The sequence below is a fragment of the Macaca fascicularis genome, chromosome 6 (assembly GCF_037993035.2).
Source record: "Macaca fascicularis isolate 582-1 chromosome 6, T2T-MFA8v1.1".
In the NCBI taxonomy this organism is placed as follows: domain Eukaryota; kingdom Metazoa; phylum Chordata; class Mammalia; order Primates; family Cercopithecidae; genus Macaca; species Macaca fascicularis.
Genome location: NC_088380.1, coordinates 182,497,372 through 182,514,995, shown reverse-complemented (window position 1 = coordinate 182,514,995; position 17,624 = coordinate 182,497,372).

The following is a 17,624-nucleotide window of genomic DNA, read 5'->3' as shown; positions in this document are numbered from 1 at the left end:
ACAACAGGAAGCCAGGGGACGAGGGAGCTCTTTGACGTAGCAGGCTTTTGGGGTGGAGAGAGGGTCTGGCAGGACAGATGGACGTTATCCATCATGGCAGGGAAGCCCTACATCAGTCTCCAGAAGAGTGATGGCAGACACTTGTGGCAGGTGCCTGGCTCTTTAGCAGGCCGTTTATCTGTATGAATTTATTTAATCCCCATCACAACCCTTTGAGATAGGTGTGATTAACAGCAACATCTTTACTTTGCTCACAGGGAAACTGAGGCCTAGACAGGTTAGCAACTTGCCCAAGTTGCCCTGCTACCGAGAGGCAGAGCTGGGACCTGGATCCAGGTCTCGTAGCCTGGGGTCTGAGGTCTGAGGTCTGAGGCCCTCCCCTGCACTGCTCCCTACCCCTTGTCGCGGACCCCTAGAGGAAATCCTCCTGCACGTCAGGTGTTGACTACCTTCCCATGAGGCTCTGCCCTGTAGAATGTGCTAGGCTGGCATGCATCCAATGTTAAGGCAGAACCTCAACTAGGACAGAAGCCTACTCAAGCACCTTACTCAGGGGGATCCACTGGAGATGCATTGAGCTGGCAGCAAGTGACAAGAACAATCAGGTTGCCTGTGACAACTGATGGCTGGAGGTCCTGCGTGTATTTAAACCAGCATTTCTGCTCTCAGTCCTAGTGAAAGCCTTGGGTCCCAGCCTCGTACTGTGTCCCAGAATGAGACAGGTAGCCAGGCCGCTGGCTATACATCCCAGCTCCATCACTTTCCAGCCATGTGGCCTTGAACTCACCTCACTCTTCTCACCTGCAAATTGGGGAGACAACAGTTCTATGTTATGGGATTGTCGTGAGGCTGAAAAGAGTCAATGTGAGTAATGATAGCAGTTCGTGGCACATTGTGTACACTGTGTGTTAGCTGTTTCTGCTGGTGTTCATCATCATTATGATTAGACAGAGATCAGCCCTCTCATCATAGGCTTCCAGGGCAGGGCTTCTCAACCCCGGCTGTGCATTAGGAGCTGCTGGGATCTTTCGAGGATGTGTGTGCCTGGGCCGCCCAGCAGACAACTCAATCAGAATATCTGCTAGCGGCCGGGCACTGTGGCTCACGCCTGTAATCCCAGCACTTTGGGAGGCCAAGGTGGGCGGATCTCGAGGTCAAGAGATCGAGACCATCCTGGCAGACATGGTAAAACCCTGTCTCTATAAAAATACAAAAATTAGCTGGGCGTGGTGGCGTGTGCCTGTAGTCCCAGCTACTTGGGAGCCTGAGGCAGGGGAATTGCTTGAACCCAGGAGGTGGAGGTTGCAGTGAGCCGAGATTGTGCCACTGCACTCTAGCCCAGGCAACAGAGCAAGACTCCCTCTAAAAAAATAAAAAATATCTGTTAGCAGGTAAGGGGGGACCCAGGCAAGGGTAAGAGATGGTCCCAACTTCCAGGAGCTTAAATCTAGCAGGGAGCACCAGAGGAACTACAGGGCTGGGTTGGTTTCTTCATTTGAATGTGAACGGTAAGGAATGTTGAAATCAAGGGCATATTTCACAAGAGAAAGGGAGTGAATTTGAACAGGTCTGAGGACACATTTTGCAGGATAGAAAGGAGGTGGGCAAACAGTTGACAGGACAACAGCAAGAAAGTGGAAGGTGCATGCCAGGGGCCATGACCACTGCCTTGGCCCTCTGCTAGGGTTGGGCGTAGGGATGGCGCATGGTAAGCATTTATTTAATGAAGGAATGAAAGAAGGAGCCCACAAGTCCTTTAAAACATAGCATTCACAACCCTAGATTTCTGTGTATTCTGTTTCCTAGGGCTGCGTAACAAAATGCCACAGGCCGGGTGGCTTAAACAATAGAAGTGTATTGTCTCACAGTTCTGGAGGCTGGAAGTCCAAGATCAAGATGACAGCAGGGTTGGTTTCTTCTCAGGGTCATGAGGGAGAATCTGTTCTGTGCCATTCCTCTAGCTGCTGGTGGCCCCCTTGGCTTGTAGATGACGTTCCCTCTGTGTCTTCACATCTCTTCCCTCTATACATGTGTCTCTGTGTCCAAATATCCCCTTTTTATAAGGACACAGTCATACTGGATTAGGGCTCTTCCTAATGACCTCATCTTGATCATCTTCAAAGACCCTATTTCCAAATAAGGTCACATTCACAAGTATTGCGGGTAAGGACTTCAACATCTTTTGAGGGGTACACAGTTCAACCCAGATCATTGCTATCTCAGCCACCCTAAGAGCTTAGACATTTATTCATTCCCTTCATACCTCTATTGAGCATTTAAATGTGTACCGTGCCCTGGGTGTTGGAAAAGAAAAGGCTGGGAGGACTGGTTCCTTGGCATCAAGCAGCTCACAGCCTAGAGGGGCAAACCCAAAATAGGTAGAAAGGAAAGGATCCAAGAGGGGGAGGACAGGGGAGAGAGTGGGGCAGGGTGCAGGGGGTAGGGGTTGCTGAGAATAGTCAGGCTGTTCTCAGGGCTCGGTTCTAAATCCTGTATAAACAAGCCCTCAATGAATGTATTTGCATTTATTATCCAAGTTCACTGGCCTCAAGTTCCCCAGGCATTTGAGGAGGTTCTTCCTTTTTCCTTAGTGAACAGGAGGCTTTTAAAAAATAACAGACTTCTGGCTGGGTGCAGTGGCTCACGCCTGTAATCTCAGCACTTTGAGAGGCTGAGGTGAGTGGATCACCTGAGGTCGGGAGTTCGAGACTAGCCTGACCAAAATGGTGAAACCCCGTCTCTACTCAAAATACAAAAAATTAGCCGGGCATGGTGGTGGGTGCCTATAATCCCAGCTACTCAGGAGGCTGAGGCAGGAGAATCCCTTGAACTAGGAGGCGGACGTTGCAGTGAGCCGAGGTCATGCCATTGCACTACAGCCTGGGCAACAAGAGCGAAACTCTGTCTCAAAACAAAACAAAACAAACAAACAAACAAAAAAACAGACTTCCAAACACTTTCCAAACAAATTCTCATAATAAATTCTTTTAAAACTGTCAGAATCTGAGCCTTGCATCGAGGTATCACAAAAATCTCTTTTCCCACATTCTAACTCTGGCTCATCTCTTGCCCTAGGAAAAGCATGAACATCCCTATCTGGTTCTACCCCATCCCACCATTCAAAGAGTGGGATCTTTCCTTCCAACCCTCAGCCAAAATTCTCCCAGTATAAGAAACAGTTCTGCCCAGAATCAATGCCGCATGGGAGGCAGTGCCGGCTAAGGTGTTGGTAGCATTCTTCTTGCGTTCTATTTCCTAGCAGGGCCAGGGAGTTTCCCCAGCTTCCCAGAATGTCTAATGACACAAGTAGATTGGAAGCATGTTAAGTGGGGACCCCTGGGCATTTCTCAGTTCTCTTCCCTCCCTGAGCTGACAGTTGGAATGCCAACTCAATCCATGTTAGAGTTGCTGATCGGAGTATGGAAGAAATGGTCAGTCCCGGGGTTGAGTGTTGCTTCCGGCCCAACCACATTGCTGTCTTTATTAGCGTAAGGCTCTGGTCCCAGGACATCCCACATTACGGGGCTCCCCTCTGTGACAGCTATTCATAGACTCTGAGAGGTCCTGGCTTGCAGGCAGCCAGCCAAGGCCTGCATTGCACAGGTGGCACCTTCCTTCCCAAGCCCTTGACTTTTCCCGGGTTCTAGATTGTGACTTTGCTCTTCTTGTTTTCTTTCTTTTGGTGATAAACAGTTTTGGTTCACCATTCACTGAGCTCTGATCCTGCCACAGCCTTGGGGTAGAGGGAATGGGGGCTCCTACCCTCACAGAGCTTATGGTCCAGTGGGGAAGACAGAAAACAAGCCAACAGTTATAATGAGGCAAATACGGAATACAAATAAATACAACAATGCAATAAAAGTTACAGAGTGTGACGAGGTACTATGATAAGGGGTCATACTGTTGAGCAGGAAAGGGGTCCCGATCCACACCCTGGGAGAGGGTTCTTGGATCTTGGGCAAGAAAGAATTTGAGGTGAATCCATAAAGTGAAAGGAAGTTTATTAAGAAAGTGAAGGGTAAAGAATGGTTACTCCACAGGCAGAGCAGTGGCTTGGGCTGCTGGACTAAGGATACATAGAGCTATTTCTTGATTATGCTAAACGGGGTGGATTATTCATGGATTTTGCAGAAAAGGGGTGGGCAATTCCTGGAACTGAGAGTTCCTCCCTTTTTTGACCATATAGGGTAACTTCCTGAGGTTGTCATGGCATTTGTAAACTGTCAGGGCACTGGTGGGAGAGTCTTTTAGTATGCTAATGCGTTATAATTAACATATAATGAGCAGTGAGGACAACCAGAGGTCACTTTTGTAACCATCTTGGTTTTGGTAGGTTTTGGCTGGCTTCTTTTTTTTTTTTGAGACGGAGTTTCGCTCTCATTGCCCAGAATGGAGTGCAATGGCGTGATCTCGGCTCACTGCAACCTCCGCCTCCTAGGTTCAAGTGATTCTCCTGCCTCAGCCTCCAGAGTAGCTGGGATTACAGGCAAGTGCTGCCACGCCTGGCTAATTTTGTGTTTTTAGTTAAGACAGGGTTTCTCCATGTTGGTCCGGCTAGTCTCAAACTCCCGACCTTAGTTGATCTGCCCGCCTTGACCTCCCAAAGTGTTGGGATTACAGGTGTGAGCCACCTCACCTGGCCTTGGCTGGCTTCTTTACCTTATCCTTTTATCAGCAAGGTTTTTGTGACCCTTACCTTGTGCCAACCTCCTATCTCATCCTGTGTCTTAGAATGCATAACCTCCTGAGGATGCAGCCCAGTAGGTCTCAGCCTTATTTTACCCAGCCCCTACTCAAGATGCAGTTGCTCTGGTTCAAACACCTCTGACAATACCACTGCAAATATTGAAAAAATGGAAGTAACATAGATGTTGCCGTTCAAACAATGCCCTGCTATGCAGCCATTAAAGAGGGTGCTGATTAGCTCTAGGGACTGGTGTGGAAAGGTGCCTGAGATACGCTGCTGTCAAAGGCCACCAACTGAAGACCACCAGGAGCACAACTGTAGTTGAAAGGTAAGTTTATCTGGTTTGCTGCAGCAAGGGAGAATGATTTCTGAGGAACCACAGGAGTGTGTTAGTAATTGGAGGGGGTATCGGAGGTGAGGTGGTTGGGAGAGTTTCGTAGAGAATTCGTTTGACTTGGATGGTTCTAGGTGAGAATAAGGAAGCAGGTTCCAAATTGGGTATTGTCAAGGAGCAACAGCAGTTCAGTGATTGGGCGTCTTAATGCATTTTATCTTGGAGGCAGGAAAAAAGCAGCAATCATTCATATGAGTCAAATGAGGGAGTGTTTGGTCATTTATGTGGCCACAGATTGGTTTTGTCTCCATCTTCCTCGGTGCAGCATGGCCTAGTCTGAGCTCCAGACCATCGGGGCTCAGTTTATATTCTGTGAGCACTGAGCATTGAGCATTGTTTATGTTCAGATGGGAACATCACGGTCTGGCTGCCCGTAGAACCATCTTTTACTTTCTCATTGTTAATAGAAAAAAAAAGGTGTCAAATTTTGGAGGAAGTATACACATACACAAATATGAGGATCTATGTAGAAATATGTGCATATGACAGAAATTAAATCATGATTTATTAATAGTGGTTTTTTTGTAGTTGACAGGATTTGTGGGTTTTTTTTAAGGTCTGGAAATTTTACATACAAAAAAGTGTTTCTGGCTTACACTGGAAAAAGTGGGAATATTTAGCAACATTGAGCTTAAATCATTTTTTTCTCTGTAACGAAATATACCAGGGTTTTGTGGAAAGAACAGTATTGGAATCTCCCACTTCATGTTCTCTGCTATTTAAAATTGGGAAATCTCATTGGGATGTCTCTGGCCTGGATCTGCTAGTAACACCCGAAGAATAATGTTTCAGTAAAAAAGAGAGTCTCAGTTTATGTGGCTAAAAGCCCCTGTAGATCCAGCCACCCTGACGTGGAGTCAGGGTGCTTGAGGAAAGAGCTGATTGTAGGAATACAGGAATGTACCCCAACAGAGCTGAACTTTGGGGCAGCATCAACAGGAAGGGTCTGACCAGCCCGGTGCTTTGCTACACTAGACGAGTGTCCACAGGACTGTGTAAGACCAGTGTTCAACAGCAACACCTTCTGCAATGATAGCAGCAGCAGCCTACGGGCACAGTAGCTCACACCTGTGATTCCAGCACTTTGGGAGGCAGGGGCGGGTGGATCACCTGAGGTCGGGAGTTCGAGACTAGCTTGACCAGCATGGAGAAACCCCGTCTCTACTAAAAATACAAAATTAGCCGAGTATAGTGGCGCATGCCTGTAATCCCAGCTACTCGGGAGGCTGAGGCAGGAGAATCACTTGAACCCGGGAGGTGGAGGTTGCGGTGAGCCGAGATTGTGCCATTGCACTCCAGCCCGGGCAACAAGAGCGAAACTCCATCTCAAAAAAAAAAAAATAAAAAAAGAAGCAGCAGCAGCAGCTCTGGTGGATGGTGGATGATGAAATCCTCCCATTTCTTTCTCCCCGTGGTATTTTTCAAAATTACAAAATCTTTTTATAGATTTAGGGGGTACAAAGGCAGTTTTGTTACATGGATATATTGCATAGTGGTGAAATTGGGGATTTTAGTGTAGGTATCACTTGAAAAGTGTACATCATACCCACTAAGTAATCTCTCATCTCTCACCACCCTCCCACTTTCCACCCTTCCAAGTCTCCAATGTCTGTTATTCCACATTCTGTGTCCTTGTGGACACATTATTTAGCTCCCACTTATAAGTGGGAAACTGTGGTGTTTGACTTTCTCTTTCAGAGCTATTTCACTTAAGATAATGGCCTCCAGTTCCATCCATGTTGCTGCAAAATACATGATTTCATGCTTTTTAATGACTGAGTAGTACTATGTTGTGTATACATACCACATTTTCCTTATCCAATCTTCCATTGACAGACACTTAGATTGAGTCCACATCTTTGCTATTGTGAACAGTGCTGCAGTAAACATATGAGCACAGATATCTTTTTTATGTAATGATTTCTTTTTCTTTGGGTAGATTCCCAGTGGGATTGTTGAATCAAATGGTAGTTCTATTTTTAGTTCTTTGAGAAATCTTCATACTGTTTCCCGTAGAGGTTGTACTAATTTATATTCCCACCAACAGTGTATAAGCATTCCATTTTCTCCATATCCTTACTAATATCTGTTATTTTTTTGACATTTTAATAGTAGTGATTCTGACAGGTATAAGTTGGTATCCCTTTGTGGTTTTAATTTGCATTTCTCTAATGATTAATGATATTGAGCATTTTTTTCAAATGCTTCTTGGCCACTTGTATGTCTTCTTTTGAAAAAACATCTGTTCATGTCATCTGCCCACTTTTTAGTGGGGTTATTTGTGGGATTTTTTGTTGTGTTGTTTAAGTTTCTTGTTTATTCTGTTTATTTGTTAGATGCATAGTTTGCATATATTTTCTCCCATTCCGCAGGTTGCCTGTTCACTCTGTTGATTATTTCTTTTTGCTGTGCAAGAGCTTTTTAGTTTAATTAAGTTTTATTCATCTATTTTTTCTTTTTTTTTCTGCGATGGAGTTTTGCTCTTGTTGCCCAGGCTGGAGTGCAGTGGTGAGATCTGGGCTCACTGCAACCTCTGCCTCCCGGGTTCAAGCAATTCTCCTGCTTCCCCATCTTGAGTAGCTGGGATTACAGGCACCCATCACCATGCCCAGCTAATTTTTGTATTTTTAGTAGAGACAGGGTTTTGCCATGTTGGTCTTGAACTCCTGACCTCAGGCGATCCACCCACTTCGGCCTCCCCAAGTGCTGGGATTATAGGCGTGAGCCACCACCCCTGGCCTCCATTCCTCTATTTTTGTTTCTGTTGCATTTGCTTTTGAGGTCTTAGTAATGAATTCTTTGCCTATGCCAATGTCCAGAAGAGTTTTTTTCTGGGGTTTTCTTTTCCTTTTTTTTTTTTTTGAGACGGAGTCTCGCTCTGTCGCCCAGGCTGGAGTGCAGCGGCGCGATCTCAGCTCACTGCAAGCTCTACCTCCCGGGTTCATGCGATTCTCCTGCCTCAGCCTCCCGAGTAACTGGGACTACAGGCACCCACCACCACGCCCGGCTAATTTTTTTGTATTTTTTTAGCAGAGACGGGGTTTCACCGTGTTTGCCAGGATGGTCTCGATCTCCTGACCTCCTGATCCGCCCGCCTCAGCCTCCCAAAGTGCTGGGATTACAGGCGTGAGCCACCGCGCCCGGCCTCTTCTAGTATTTTTATAGTTACAGGTCTTATATCCAAGTCTTTAATCCATCTTCAGTTAATTTCTGGATATGATGAGAAATAGGGGTCCAGTTTCATTCTTCTGTATACGGAAATCCAATTTCCCCAGCACTATTTATTAAGTAGGGGGTACTTTTCCAGTGTGTGTTTTGGTCGCGACTTTGTCAAAGATCAGTTGCTTGTAGGTATGTGACTTTATTTCCGGGTTTGCTATTCTGTTCCATTAATCTGTGTGTCTATTTTCTATGTGTACCAAGTTGTTTTGGTTGCTAAACCCCTGTAGTGTAATTTAAAGTCAGATAAAATGCTTCCAGTTTTGTTCTTTTTGCCTAGGATTGCTTTGGTTATTACAATCTGTTTTTTGGTTCCATATGAATTTTAGGATTGTTTTTTCTAATTCCACAAAAAATGACATCGATAATATGATAGGAATTGCGTTGAATCTGTAAGCTATCTGGGGCAGGATAGTCATTTTACTGATATTGATTCTTCCAATCCGTGTGCATAGCATTTTTAAAATTTGTATCATCTATAATTTATTTCACCAGTGCTTTGTAGTTTTACTTATAGAGATTTTTCACCTCCTTGGGTAAATATATTCCTAGGTAATTTTTTGTAGCTGTTATAAATGGGATTGACTTCTTGATTTGGTTCTCAGAAGACTGATTGTTATAGGTGTATAGAAATGCTACTGATTTTGTACATTGATTTTGTATCTTGAAAATTTACTGAATTCGTTGATCAAATCCTGGAGTCTCTTGGTGGAGTCTTTAGGGTTTTCTAGGTATAGGATCATCAAATAGAGATAATTTGACTCCTCTTTTCAAATTTGGATGCCATTTACTTCTTTCTTTTGCCTGATTACTCTGGCTAGGACTTCCAGTACCATGCTGAATGGGAGTTGTGGGCATCCTTTCCTTGTTCCGGTTCATAGAGGAAATGATTTCAACTTTTCTCCATTCCATATACTGTTGGCTGTGGGTTTGTCATATACGGCTTTTATTATTTTGAGGTATGTTCCTTCTATACTTAGTTTGTTGAGAGCTAAGAAAGCTTTGGGGTGCTTGGGCAACTCATGGAATGTGGAAAAACTTCTATGGGCAAGTTGGTGTTCATGTGCCTAGAAAAATAAAAGAGAGATGTTTTAAGCTGGTGAGATACGTAGTACCAGGCTTAGTAGTCAAAATGAATGGATCCACCAGGCGTGGTGGCTCACGCCTGTAACCCCAGCATTTTAGGAGGCTGAGGCAGGCAGATTACTTGAGGTTGGGAGTTTGAGACCAGCCTGACCAACATGGTGAAATTCCGTCTCTACTAAAAATACAAAAATTAGCCAGGTGTGGTGGTGGGCACCTGTAATCCCAGGTACTCGGGTGGCTGAGGCACAAGAATCAGTTGAACCCGGGAGGCAGAGGTTGCAGTGATCCAAGATTGTGCCACTGCACTCCAGCCTGGGGAACAGAGTGAGACTCCATCAAAAAAAAAAAGAAAAGAAAAAAGAAAAGAAAGAAAAGAAAAGGAAAAAAAAAAAGAAAAGAACAGAAAAAAGAAAAAATGAATCAGAAGGCCAGATAGCCTCCAGCCAGCAGACTCCATGGAATCACTAAGCAGATAACCAAGGCCTCAGGCCTTGTACCCTTCTCTCCCGACCCCGTAAGTGCGTGACCATCTAGGTCCTGTGAGAAGTACCCAGCCAATTTTTCTCTAGTGTGGTCAGCCCTGACCTCTTTCCCAAATGAACAAGACCCCCACAGGAGCTGGCTCCCCCACCTCTCCGACCTCATGTCATAATGCTCGCTTCTTCCTTACTCTGCTGCAGTCACACGGGCCTTCTTGCGGCTTCATGAACATGCAAAGTTCATTCCCACCTTGGAGCCCTTGCCTTTGCTGCTCTCTGGGCCTGAAACACTTCCCAGAGCTTTTTACGTGGCGGGATCCTTGCTTCCCTGACCACCCTGTCTAAGTGGGCGGCCCCTCTCATCTCTAGTTGCCCTCCATCCCGTTTCACTGTTTCATTGTCTTCCTTGCATATATCACTCTTGGAAATGTCCTTGTTTGTTCTTTTATGTGCCCATTTATTGTGCATCTCTTTTCACTAGAATCCAAGCTCCATGTTTGTCTGTCTTGTTGTTTGCCAAATCTCTAGCATATAGAACAGTGCTAGCCGCAGGGCAGGAGCTCAGCAATTCTTTGTTAAAATGAATGTTGATTCCTTTAACCCTTTCAGCAAAGGCCAGTTCACAGTGGCCCATGATCTCGATTGGCCTAGAGGACCCATAGGTCACCTGTGTTGTGTCTGGTGGAGACCTGAACTTGGAGCTGACACCATCACTGCCTTTTTTACTTTCCTGACAGTTTTGAGCCTGTTTCCTCTTCTCTGAAAATGAGCTAACCGTACGGGATGTTGACCCACTCTAAGCAGACAGGAGGTCAATGTTTTTGTGTTTGTGAAATCTGAAGGGAGTGGGATGCACAAGTTAGCAGAGTCCAAGAAGCAAAGGGAGGGAAGCCAAAAAAAGCACATTTCCTGGTCTCATCTTCTGGGAAGACTTGGGTGGGCTTAGTGCCAGTACGACACCTCAGGGGACAGTGGGGTCCCAGCATGGGAGGTCCCCAAGGAGCAGAGTCGGGAAGGCTCTGGTGCTGAGTAGGATGAGCTGGTGTGTGGGCATGGGGCCAGGAAGGCGGGAGCCTGGCAGCAGGAACAGCTTGGGCTGGGGGCCTGTGTCGGGAACCGCAAGGGCAGGAGGGAGGCAATGGACATTCATGGTCCCTGATGGTCTTCCAGGTTTCAGGTCCTCTTCTTTTGTTCTGGGACACCTGGCTTAACTCCCCTGGGCAGAACTTACTGCTCCCTCTTCAGTGCTCCTATTGAATGTTGCTCATACGTCTTTGACCAGTATCTGGTTGTGCAGTTGACCCTCAAACAACCTGGGTTCGAACTGCGCAGGCCCACTTCTACGTGGATTTTCTTTTTTTTTTTTTCTTTTTTTTTTTGAGGTGGAGTCTCACTCTGTCGCCCAGGCTGGAGTGCAGTGGCGTGATCTCTGCTCACTGCAAGCTCCGTCTCCTGGGTTCATGCCATTCTCCTGCCTCAGCCTCCCAAGTAACTGGGACTACAGGCGCCCGCCATCACGCCCGGCTCATTTTTTGTGTATTTAATAGAGATGGGGTTTCACCATGTTAGCCAGGATGGTCTCGATCTCCTGACCTCGTGATCCACCCGTCTCAGCCTCCCAAAGTGCTGGGATTACAGGGGTGAGCCACCGCACCCGGCGTCTACATGGATTTTCTTCTTCCTCTGCCACCTGTGAGACAAGGCAAACTCGTCCTCTTCCTCCTTCTCCTCAATGTGAAGATAACAAGATAAAGACCTTTATGACAATCCACTTCCACTTAACAAAGAGAAAATATATTTTCTTTTCCTAATGATTTTCTTAATAACATTTTATTTTCTCTAGCTTACTTCATTGTAAAAATACAGTATATAACACACATGACTTACAAAATGTGTTCATGGACTGTTTTTGTTATTGGTAAGGCTTCTAGTCAACAGTAGGTTATTAGCAGTTAAGTCTTGGAGGAGACAAAAGTTATAGGCAGATTTTTTTACTATGTAGGGTCTTGACGCCCTTAGCCTTCACATTGTTCAAGGGTCAATTGTATTTTCACATGTTTTCACATGTTTTTCCTTCCTTCTAGACTCTGGACTCTTGGAGCATAGCATTGATGGCTTTTTTATTTATGTTCCCAGGCAGAATTAGGCAGTACTCCTTCTCCAGTGCTCCCACTGAACATAGGCTGCAGGTTCATGACAACAACTATCTGGTCAATTGGAATTGTTTATTCACACAGGTGGCTCTTTGTTGACCCATAGGGCAGGGGTCAGATATTTTCATCTTTATGTCCCTAGCTCTTAGCACATCGAATAAACACTCAATAATAGCTTATTGAATGATAAAAGAAGAGTAAATATTGCCTGGAGGAATTCTCATTCTCACATGCACCCTACGGATGTTCTCCATAGAGTTTATTATCGCTCAGCCCATGAACTTCCCCTCTGTAACATTAGATTAAAAAGACTTGCCGCTGGCATTTCAAAGAACTTCTCTCCTTTCCTATAGGCAGTAGGAGTCATCCTCTATTGGGCTCCTGTATTGATACATAGTAGCTCATTTAATCTGCACAACACTTCCTCTGATGGCTAGAGAGTGCAAATGAAGCACAAAGAGGTGGGAAGCCAGGATTTGAACCCACATCCAGGAGAGGCCAGAGCCAGGCACGTTTGCCTGTGTGAGGACACCCAGAGGCAATAATAAACCTTTACCCAGGGCTGTAGCAGGATCAAATTTAGTGACAGCTGCTCGAATGATCTTCTGCCCTGCCCCAAGGTGGGTGGGAGAAAGCCGTTCCAAACCCTCAGCTGGGAGCCTGAGCAGATCCAAGATTCCCGAGGACGAGGTGGGGTGGCGTTTGGGCAGACTTGTGCGATGACAGCCAGTATGGGAAACCACTGGACACAGGTTCCAGAGGCCCCTCATTGCCAGCTAATGGTTGGCGTAGCTGCTAGGGTCCCAGGCTGGCAGGCAGCAGGCCCCCCCGTGACCTTGTCTGCCAGAAGGAGACATCAGCTACACAGGTGTACTGCCTTTGGGGTACATGCAAGATGCAGTCTTAGGGGTCCCAGAACAGCCAGAAGAAAACCCCATAATCTAGTTCCTGTCTGCCTTGACCTTGAGCAAGCCCCCCATCACCTCCAGCAGTGGGTGTCCCACACCCAAGAGTCTGTGGTCCTCCAGCTCCCCGACTGCAGCGTCTCCTCTTGTCCTGGGGATTTTCCTACAGTCCAGATTGTGTCTGGTCTGCCCCTGTTAGAGCTTCCCTAAAGTCTTTCTAGGTTTTGCTAGAACCTTTTTCCCAAGACTAGCCTCCTTCTTCTCTTCCCTAAACCTGCCAGGTGGAAACTTTTGGCAATGGCATGGGCTGAGCACCTCGTCACTGTGAATATTCAAGCAGAGGCTAGTGAGGGCCTCCCTTTGTGACTCCAGGGCCTGCAGTTCTAGGGTTTTCCTGATGGCTGGTATCAGTAAGCCCTGCAAAGGGAACTGTGTGAGCTCCAGAGCTGGCCCATCTTTCCTTGGAAGCTGTCCATTGCTCTCCCTGGCCTCCATCTCATCATCTGTCCATGGGGATGTTGACATCACCTCATAGGATTATTGTAAGGATAAATGGGAGGAGGTTTGTAAAACTCCTAGTGCAGTGCAGGGCACATACACAGCACATGTTCCTCTGCCATTTGGGCCACCACAGCAGCTGGTCTGCTGCCTTGTGCCGGAGCCCTGGCCATGGCCTGAGCTGAATTGCGTGAGGATGGACTGGAGGCTGGTGCCCACTGGGAAGGCAACTCCTTACTTTCCACATTGCTTCAGTTTGCATTTGTTCTCTAACACTCCCTCCCTCTAGCCTTTGCTTCTGTGGTTCCTCCTCTCCATATTTACTCACATGCCCATTCAACAATCATATACTGAATTTCTGCCCCTGGTTTTGTGTTAGGCACTGTTCAAGGTGCTGGGAACAATACAACTGTGAATAAGACAGCTCTCACGCAGCTCGTATTCAAATCAGGAGAGAAATAAAGACAATAACAGAAGGTATCTGCAACGGTGTGAAGTGCCCTGAAGAGTGTGAGGCGTGGTGACTGGACAGTGTGACAGGGTGAAGATGCAGACAGTGAGGAATGGCAGGCGACAGAAACCAGCCCTGGCCAATGGACGCTGAACAGGAACTGAACAGGAACAGGCTGGTGGGATCCCCAGGAATGAGGAGTGAAACTCGGAAAGGAGGCAGGTCCCAGGGAGACCTCAACCAGACCAGCCATAGGACAGGCTGTCGCCCTTCCTCTCTGCATGGGCTAGTTGGGCCTCCTTAAAACATGGCTACAAAAGGCTCTAGCATATGTGTTCTGGTGAACCAGATGGGAGCTCCATCTCCTTTTATGACTGAGCCTTGAAAGTCAAAGGGTGTCACTTCTGACACATTCTGTTGGTCAAGTTCCTAAGGTTGGCCCAAATTCAAGGGCACCCTACCTGTTGTTAATGAGTGACAAGAATATGTAGATTTGTTTCAAAACATATCTACCCAAGTCCTGACAGACCGTGGACTTGAGTGCTGTCACCACGGGGAATAAGTTCTGACTGTCCTTTTGGAGTAGCTGAGGCTGTGTCACATGCCACCCCAAAATTCCCAGGAGGCAAGGGGGAAAGGATTTCTACCCTTCTTTGGCCTCCTTGATGTAAAGGCTGGTTTGATGCTGACTAGCCAAGAAATAACAAGTGTCTGAAGAGATAACATCTGATTTGAGATCTAAATCATAATGAGGCAGTCATGGAAAAGTTGGGAGGAAGGGAAGCATTGTAGACAAAAGGAACAGCAAGTGCAAAGGCCCTGGGGCAGGGATGAGCTTGAGGAGTTCTGGGCACAGAAGGAAGGCCAAGTGGTGGAAGTGCAGTGAGTGAGGGAGAGGCCAGGAAGAAAGGTGGGTGGGAAGCTGCCTTGCTTTTCGGTGCTGCTGCTGCGGCTGTGGCCCCAGAGCTGCCCCCATCCTGTCTCCTTCCCCAGATTCAGACAAGATTGCCAGGCTCTGAATTCTCTCTGCATCTGAGTTGCACTTTCTCATGAATACCACATACTTTCCACTTGATCTGGAAATGATTTATGGGCACACTTGACTCAGAGCCCTGGAGGGAAAGGACGGGACTATATTTTCATCCCTGTGTCTCCAGGGCCAGAGGCAGCTTGGCACAGGAAAGGTCTCAGGTTGCCTGAATGATTTAATCAGCTGCCCACGACAAGGGACAGCAGACGTTAGTAACGTAGGAACCTGTGTCAAAAAGTGTTAATGTTTCCAGCTTTTACGTAAATATTGTACCAACTAAACAATCAGAGCAACAGGCCATGTGCAGCTTGTGAGAAAGCGCCTGGTATTCTCTGTTTGCTCAGTTTCGTGGTCAACTAGCCCATGCAGAGAGGAAGGGCGAGAGCCTGTCCTGTGGCTGATCTGGTTGAGGTCTCCCTGGGACCTGCCTCCTTTCCGAGTTTCACTCTTCATTCCTGGGGATCCCACCAGCCTATTCCTGTTCAGTTCCTGTTCAGCGTCCATTGGCCAGGGCTGGTTTCTGTGGCCTGCCATTCCTCACTGTCTGCATCTTCACCCTGTCACACTGTCCAGTCACCACGCCTGACACTCTTCAGGGCATGTGTTCTAGTGAACCAGATGGGAGCTCCATCTCCTTTATGACCGAGCCTTGGAAGTCACAGGGTGTCAGTTCTGACGTATTCTGTTGGTCAAGTTTCTAAGGTTGGCCCAAATTCAAGGGCACGCTACCTGTTAATGTGTGACAAGAATATGTAGATATGTTTGAAAACTACCACATCATGTCAGTCTTACTCTTTTGCCACTGACTGGTCAAGAGTTGGTGTGTGCAACCTATTTCTGGCCAATGATACATAAAGGCAAGTCTCTTGCAGTTTTTCAAGCATGATTTTTCCTGTATAATAAGAGAGGATACTCCTTTTATGCCACCTTCTTTCCTTCTCTCTTGGGATACATTCATGATGTTTGGAGCTGTGGCAGCCAAATTGCAAGCTGATAGAATAAGAGGGACAGAGTGGGAAACTGGGAAGAGCGTGAGTCCTTGATGACATGGTTGAGCTATTGCCTCTAACCTGGAATCATTTAAGACCAGACATCTTGATATGTGAGAATAATAAACCCCTGCTGTATAAACGCCTTTGCCTGCTGTTCCTTGCAGCTGACCATATGCTAATGCTGACTGGTGTGGGAATTCAAAGCACAGGCTTTGGAACAAGACCTTTCTTCTTCTTCTTTTTTTGTTTTTGTTTTTGTTGTTGTTGTTGAGACGGAGTCTCGCTCTGTCGCCCAGGCTGGAGTGCAGTGGCGTGATCTTGGCTCACTGCAAGCTCCGCCTCCCGGGCTCACGCCATTCTCCTGCCTCAGCCTCCTGAGTAGCTGGGACTACAGGCGCCTGCCACCACGCCCGGCTAATTTTTTTTGTATTTTTAGTAGAGACGGGGTTTCACCGTGTTAGCCAGGATGGTCTCGATCTCCTGACCGTGTGATCCGCCCACCTTGGCCTCCCAATGTGCTGGGATTAAAGGCGTGAGCCACCGCGCCCGGCCGGAACAAGACCTTTCTGTGTTTAAATTCTAGTCCTACATTTAGTCACTGTGTGATCTTGGGCAAACCACTTCACCTGTCTGAGCCTCACTGAATAATGAAGGGAATAACTCTGCCCTACCTCACTGGGATGTTGGGAGGATTGATGAGATCTTGTACAGAACACATGGCACAGCATCTGGCATGTATTACATGCTCAGTAAATTCCAGCTAATGATATGCAGTGATTTAAACCCACATGGCAGGAGCTATCGCTTTCATGATCTCAACAACTTCATGAGATGTGGGTGTTTATATCCTTGTTTTGGAGACAGGGAAAAGAAGTGAGGGTTAGGAAGGTGGAGTGACTTGCTGGAAGTCACATGGCTGGTGGGGGTGGAGTCAGAGTTTCCAGGTCTGGCTGGGTCCATCTGTTCCTTCTCCACTTTGGTTTTGTTCTGACTCTTACTTTGTTTCCTGCAAAGCTGTCTCTGAGATCCATGGTTTATACCATGTACCAAGCTTCCCACAGTCAGCCTCCTTTCCCATGCACTGCTGTCAACTCTATTCCGCTGTGTCCTGCCCAAAGCTGCCTTCTTCTCCCCCGCCCTGTGGGCACCACCCTGTCTCTCTCACTGGGCTCACCGCAGCGCCTCTGGAGAGCTGGTTTGGAGGTTCCAGCAGGGGAGCACACTACTCTCACATGCTTAACGGAAGAATGGTCCTCCTCTCTCAGGGACGGTCGCCCCCTTTGACTGAGCGCACAGCTTTGGGAGGGACACACATGGAGGGGTGAGGGAGGAAGCGGACACCCGCCTAGCCAGCCAGATCAACTGAATCAACTTTGGCAATCCAGTGGGGTGATAGATATCACCACCAGATCGCCCTCTGTCCTGCAGTGTCTCTTGAATGGTCTCCTTGTGCCCAACTGTGGTCCTCTGAGTCCAGAGGATTCTTCCCAGAACATAAATCAGCTTGCATCTCTCCAATGGCTTCTCAATACTCTTGGAGTAAAGAGCAAACTTCCTGCGGAGCCCTCCCAGGCCTGCAGCCCCTGAGCCCTGCTGTGCTGTGACCCTCCCACCGCAGCCTACCGCGCCCCACACGCTGGGCGTCTCCCTCTTCCCTCTGCCGGCTGCCGCTCCCTCTTCTGGGCTCCCTCTTCTGGGCCGGCTCCCCTCTTCTGGGCTCCCTCTTCTGG